Source organism: Lepisosteus platostomus, chromosome 10 (assembly GCF_059453375.1).
Source record: "Lepisosteus platostomus isolate fLepPlt1 chromosome 10, fLepPlt1.hap1, whole genome shotgun sequence".
Classification (NCBI taxonomy): domain Eukaryota; kingdom Metazoa; phylum Chordata; class Actinopteri; order Semionotiformes; family Lepisosteidae; genus Lepisosteus; species Lepisosteus platostomus.
The window spans coordinates 20,091,236-20,097,235 of record NC_142620.1 but is presented as its reverse complement, the minus strand read 5'-3'; the positions used below and the strand labels follow the sequence as shown (position 1 = coordinate 20,097,235).

General features: G+C 37.5%; 1 protein-coding gene across 4 annotated transcripts in view; it reads left to right on the top strand.

Moving 5' to 3' along the window:
- Nucleotides 1–766: 766 nt before the first annotated feature.
- Nucleotides 767–6,000, top strand: part of LOC148653543 (papilin-like) — a 43,966-nt gene continuing 38,732 nt past the window's right edge. For 3 of the 4 annotated variants that reach the window (XM_088648684.1, XM_088648683.1, XM_088648681.1), the window contains exon 1: nt 912–1,050. The gene's annotated coding sequence lies outside the window, so the exon portion shown is untranslated. Of the gene's footprint in view, nt 1,051–6,000 lie in introns of all 4 variants that reach the window. The other variant, XM_088648682.1, reaches the window with a different exon arrangement.

Sequence of the window (6,000 nt, the reverse complement as noted above, 5' to 3'; positions counted from 1 at the left end):
AGCTTTGCATTTAATGTTTATCCTTAAATGCAATGTAAGACTGAACACCATAGTGATTGGCACTGCTGCCTCGCAGCTCTAGGAATGTGGGTTTGATGACTGTATCTGTCTGTGGGGAGTCTGTATGCCCTCCACATAAGTGCTTAAGTCTCTTTCAGGTGCTCCTAACTTCATAAAGACGTATTGGTTGGTTTAACTGGCTGCTCATACAAAACGGCTCTTCTCTGGGTCTGGTCCCTGATCTTCATCAGCTTACCAAACAGGGTGTGGTGTGCCGTTTATTGTCACTCGTGACATGCGGTGAAATACAAAGATAGACTCCTGTAAAGTCATCTTTTTCTGTAGGTTTTACATTCAGAAGGCCCACAACACCAGGGACTCCTGACAATGGTGTGTGGATGTACTGTATATGAATAAACTGATAATTCATAAACATGATCTAACAGATGTACCAACATTCACAATTAAAGAGGACATTTATGATCAATGGCATATACAATTACAATGCGAACAAATAATAATTCCCCAAACTACCAGATGAAGTAATCTTCGGCAACATTTACAAGTTTTTATTTTTCAAAGAATAGTATAATTTCAAATTTTATTCGGGAAATATATGCAGGGTTATGTTCTTTTCCTTAACTAACATGGCCCTGTCAACCAAATGAATGGATTGACGAACTCTTCGACAGTTTTACTGTAAAAACACTTCATCCGTCACTACAGAGCCCCGGAGTGGGCGTGCAGGGCTTTTAAACTCTTTTGTGTGACGTATTGTACTTACTCGAACTCAGCCCTCTGTAATTCAAAGCACATCTTTTCCCGCATCATCTTTCTCACAAAAGAAAAAAAAAGCCTTGAGGGAATGTTATCGGCTTGCCAAAAGGAAATGCCCAGCTGAAGGAGTTAAAGGTAACTTGACTCTTTTTCTTGCACTGAAGTTCAGAGGTATGAATTTGCATAATATATAAGTGACTTACTAGGACTTATGTGTTGCTGTGCGAAACTCTCCAGGTGCTACGAGAGCTCGCAAGGAGAACAGCTAAATCGGTAAGTTAACTGTCTCTTTTCACGGTACTAGCTTTGAAAACAAAAGGCATCAGGGTGCAAAGAAATACACCGTAACTATAAAATGAATCTAACAAATAAAAACACATGTCCTAGTTCTTTTATTGTTAACGCGTTCGTGGCGAAAACAAGTAATCTTGATAACGTAAAGTAGTTCAATGGTTAAAGTACCATGAAAATCAATCCCATGCTTAAGAAAGCAGCGTGCAACGGTAGTTCACATACCAAACGCGCTAGTGCAGTTTTATTTTCGTATATTTCACCCTGACATTTCGTTATGAAATTAAAACCCAGAATCACCCATGCGTACAGTATAATCTGTTTCTGCTTCCTGGTCACTTGTCAACATTTGATTTCATTTGCCAAGTATCGGCCCATGGTTTCATCTGAATCTTTTTGAGAATGCCTTGCTGGAGTTCTTGCTATTTACCTCTCCTACTATCTTGTATCATTTCTATATTTGACAAGTTTTCTAACTGTATCAGAATGTAATATAGATCAGTAAAGCACCATACCTACAGTTGTTACCTCTGCTTACAGCTGCGTGATTAGAGGTTAACTACCTGTTTCCTATTTATTTAACGGTTTGTACTGGTTATCCGTAAGACTGCATTAAATAAATTAGGTGTAATTAATTTAATAATTTTAGATTTTAGTCTGATATATAAGTTAACATTTTATATGGGACCTTCTAAAATGCTCTGAAAATTCCATATCACATAGATTAGTATTATCAACTTTCCTCCTCACTTGTTAAAAGAATTCTAGTAACTTTAACAAGAACTCCACTTTTCTTAAATCTCTGTTCCCTAAATGGTTTATTCCCCAATTTGAGGGTACTACTCATATCGTTAGTGAGAGCTGAAATATCTTAGTTTAATAAAGGTCTTTGATTTACATCCCTTGTTTCCATAAGTACGGAGCCAGGGTAGGGTGCTATCCGTGTGGAGTTTGTATGTTCTCCTAGGGTTTGTGTAGGTTTTCTCCATGTGCTTTGGTTTACTCCCACAGTCCAAAGACATACCAGTAGGTGAATTGGCTTCTGGGAAAATTGGCCCTGGCGTGAGTGTGCATATGATTGTTTGTGCCCTGGGATTGACTTGGGATTGACTTGTGTCCCATCCAGGGTGTATCCTATCCTAATGTTAGTCTCCAGGGTGCCCTGCAACTCTGTACTTGAAAAAGTCGTTTCGAAAATGGGTGGATGGATTACCTTAAGTATTAAGGGAGTAGCATCATGCCCCAGCGATTTATTAGTTATAATCCAGCACATCTCCTCTAAATCCTCAGTTAATTCTGCTACAATTACTCAGTACCGACAGAGGTTTGTCTGTGGCAATTGCATAAAAAACACAGCCTTTGTCAGACCATGTTTTTGACATCTTGTGTTGTGAAAATCTATGAAATATTCAGCATGTTTTCTATTTTTGTCATATATGTTTAATTCCACATTATCTTGTAACGTACTTTGCTTATTATTGCAGTACTCTTTTTTCTAACTATCAGCTTCAGTGGCTTCTATTTAGAATGCAGTGTACATTTTAGACATTTCTAGCATGCAGAGAATGGCAAGTCATTAACGCAGGTATATACAGTAATCATTGTTTACAATGTAAAGATGCTTTCGCACTGCCTGAACTGTAAAATTATTATAGTTTGGTTACAGTGCAAATTATATGTTAAGGAATGGTAAAAGTGTGGGGAAGAAAGAAGTAGCTAGTTTTGATTTGCCTTCTCCACAGGGGGATGGTTTTTGTCATTATTTAGAAAAACGCTTAATAAAAACCACATGGTAACTGATTGAAATAACTTTCAGAAGCTTATAATGAGTCATGTTGTAACTCTTGCTGCGTGACACCAGAGGCAGACTAAAGTTCATATGGATTAGTTTGATGCTCTTATCCAGGCCACAGTGTAGGAAGGAGAATGAATAAGTATGGAAAGATGTGCAGGCAGCACATTGGGCATGTTTCTTCTAGAATAATGCCATGGATCACATTCGTGAAGGACAACAATGACAGTTTGGGGAAGCTGCTAAAAAGCGTTTGATCTTCCCTCCAGTTGCTCTAGGCTTGAAATCTGTGATCACATAGTGCAGTTTTCATTCAGTGTCAGGAGTTATCTTGAGGGACATCTACTGCACAACTGTGTGTGAATTATAAGAACGATGATCAAGATGATCACAAAGTTTTGCACCACCCTTGAATCCGCACTGTTTCCAGCTCAAGTTTCATAACCTGTGCCTCCGTGAGTGAGTCATCCAAGGCTTGTAGTGATTTCAGACATCAGTCTTCCCATTCTTGTTTGATTCCCACATCCAGAAAACTATTTTAAGAACTTAAGAATTGTTGTAGTTAGATTTTACAATTTGTGGTATGAGGTATTGGTCCTCGACATGTAGTGCTTACTGTAAAATGCATGAATTGCACTTTTAACCCTTTGCCTTTAAACACAGAGGAGCAGAGACCTAGAAAGCTTATTAGGTACAGTATTTTGTGAGTGGTTTTCTTAAAGCTGTTTCTCAGGTCTATTTCCTAGAAATCTTTTTTTTTATTGAACTTGAGTTTTTTAGTGGGTGAACACTCTTAAGCCCGAGGGAAACTAGTCTGCCAAAAAATGTAGAATGTAGCTTTCATGTCACTTTGATGCTGGAATTTTGTCGGAAGATTCATTTTGATAGAAGCAACTTTATACCATAGCATTATTCAATCAGTTCCAACCAAAGTTAAAGGTAAAGTCATGTAGCAGGCAGAATCTGTAAATGCTGTTGCACAACTTCCAATAACATAAGTAAGCAAAAACGTTTTTTATTTGAAAGTTTACAATAAATATGGTACTGTACTGTATGTATTCATTTTTCTTACCATGTTCAGAATATTTGTATAACATTACATTTAAACCTCTCCCTGATATTTGAAATGATCATTTTAACTTTTCCCAAAAGGCCATTAAAAAGATGTTAATCCATTCTTACCCAGGATTTTTATTTGTGCTCAGTTTGTAATCCTGGTCCTCTTAATCCTCTTTCCAAACAACCCTTGTCCTTCCTGCCCAGCAATCACTCTCTCACCCCGATCTTTTTCTTTTGTTTTCGATTGAGACATTTTTTTAAACCAGCAACCACAATGCCAACAACAGCAGTTTTTAAGCTGTTACCTGTTCTGATATGTCGACCCACAATTGTAAGCAATCTCAGTTGTGCATCTGCATTCTACCTGTGGTTTCTACAGTATGTTAAAGATGACAATAAATGCAACACATTTCTTTATACTTTTTGCATTCTGGCAACATGTTGATCAGTGCTCTACTTGGCTTTAGTATTGTTTAATTGCACCATGTTTTGAAAGTAATTTAGCATCTACATCCGAGGCCTTTACTGCAGTCTCCATGTGTGCTCTTGGGGAACAAAAGCTTAGGTTACATTTCAAAGAGACAAAGGCTCTTTCCCCATTCTGGAATGTCTTGGTGTTCATTTGGTTGGTGTAAAGCAGTGGCCAAAAGGTTTATAAAAATAATTATTGTGGTAAAACTGCCAAATCAAAAGAATTTGTAAATTTACAGTATAATTCTATGATGCTAATCTCGACATTTTGCCCAATGTGACAGAAAATAACTGTCAAACAGTAATTTAAAATACAAGGCAAATTAACTTCCCTACGGGATTAATAAAGTATTATCTATCTATCTTTAAATGGGGAGATCTTAATTTTTCAGGCTGTCTTACTTGGATTGATCAGATTCCTGGGATTGAGAGCTTGATTCCCTTGCTTTAAAGCAAATGAAATATCTGAAATTTGAGAATCCTTTTCATTATTATTATTATTATTATTATTATTATTATTATTATTATTATTAGTAGTAGTAGTAGTAGTAGTAGTAGTAGTAGTAGTAGTAGTAGTAGTAGTAGTAGTAGTAGTATTAGAAGTGAAAAAGTTAACAATTAACTGAATGAATATGCTAGATCTTGTATACCAGATATTATCTTAATAAGTGTGTGTCGCCTAATCCTGCTACTGTATAAGATGTACAGTATATGTAATGGGTTCTTAATGGTGTTTTTTTAATACTTTTGATGTTTGATGAATTTAAAATATTTAGTATAGGTTTATTAAACTATACTGAGAAGTAATCTGGAACTTTATTGAACATTAACTCATCTTAGAAGTATTTAAAAGATTCTAGGTGAGTCTCACACTTACATTTGCAATTTCAAAGATCTGGACTTCCTGCAAGCTTCAGGCAAGATGTATGTAGAAAAAATGTGAAACAAGTTCAGCTGACTGCCCTTTAAGATGGGGTACTGCCATCGTAAAGCACTGTAATTCCTGTTAAGAGGCTCTAAATTAACAATGAGTTCATACAGCTAGTGCCCATGGAATTAACAGCTGTAACTGGCTTTCAAAGTACATGATGGCTATCGTAAGTGTCCAAATCAATCATGACATGGCGGCAGGATCACAAACCAGTAGTTTCTCTGTGGACCATCCATTTTCTAAACTCTTTATTCAATACAGGGTTGCCGGGGGGCCAGAGAGCAAGGTGGGATACACCCTGGATAGAACGCCAGTCCATTGCTGACACAAACAGGCACACACTCACACTAGGGCCAGTTTTCCTAGAAGCCAGTTAACCTCCCAGCATGTCTTCGGACTGGGGGAGGAAACTCACTCAAACATGGGAAGCACATACAAACCTGATTCAGATAGCACCTCAAGAACTGAACCCAGGACCCAAGCACTGCAAGGCAGAAATACTAACCCCTACACCACTGTGTCGCCCCTCCTCCTTCCAACACTAACACATCTATAAGTCCCAGCGGCGCTTGCTGTCTATTAGACGATAAATGGTTTGATAAGGTGGGTGGGCCGAGACATAATTGGTGATGCCCAATTGGGTACAATTAAAATGTTTTGAAACAACATGTTTAAAGCT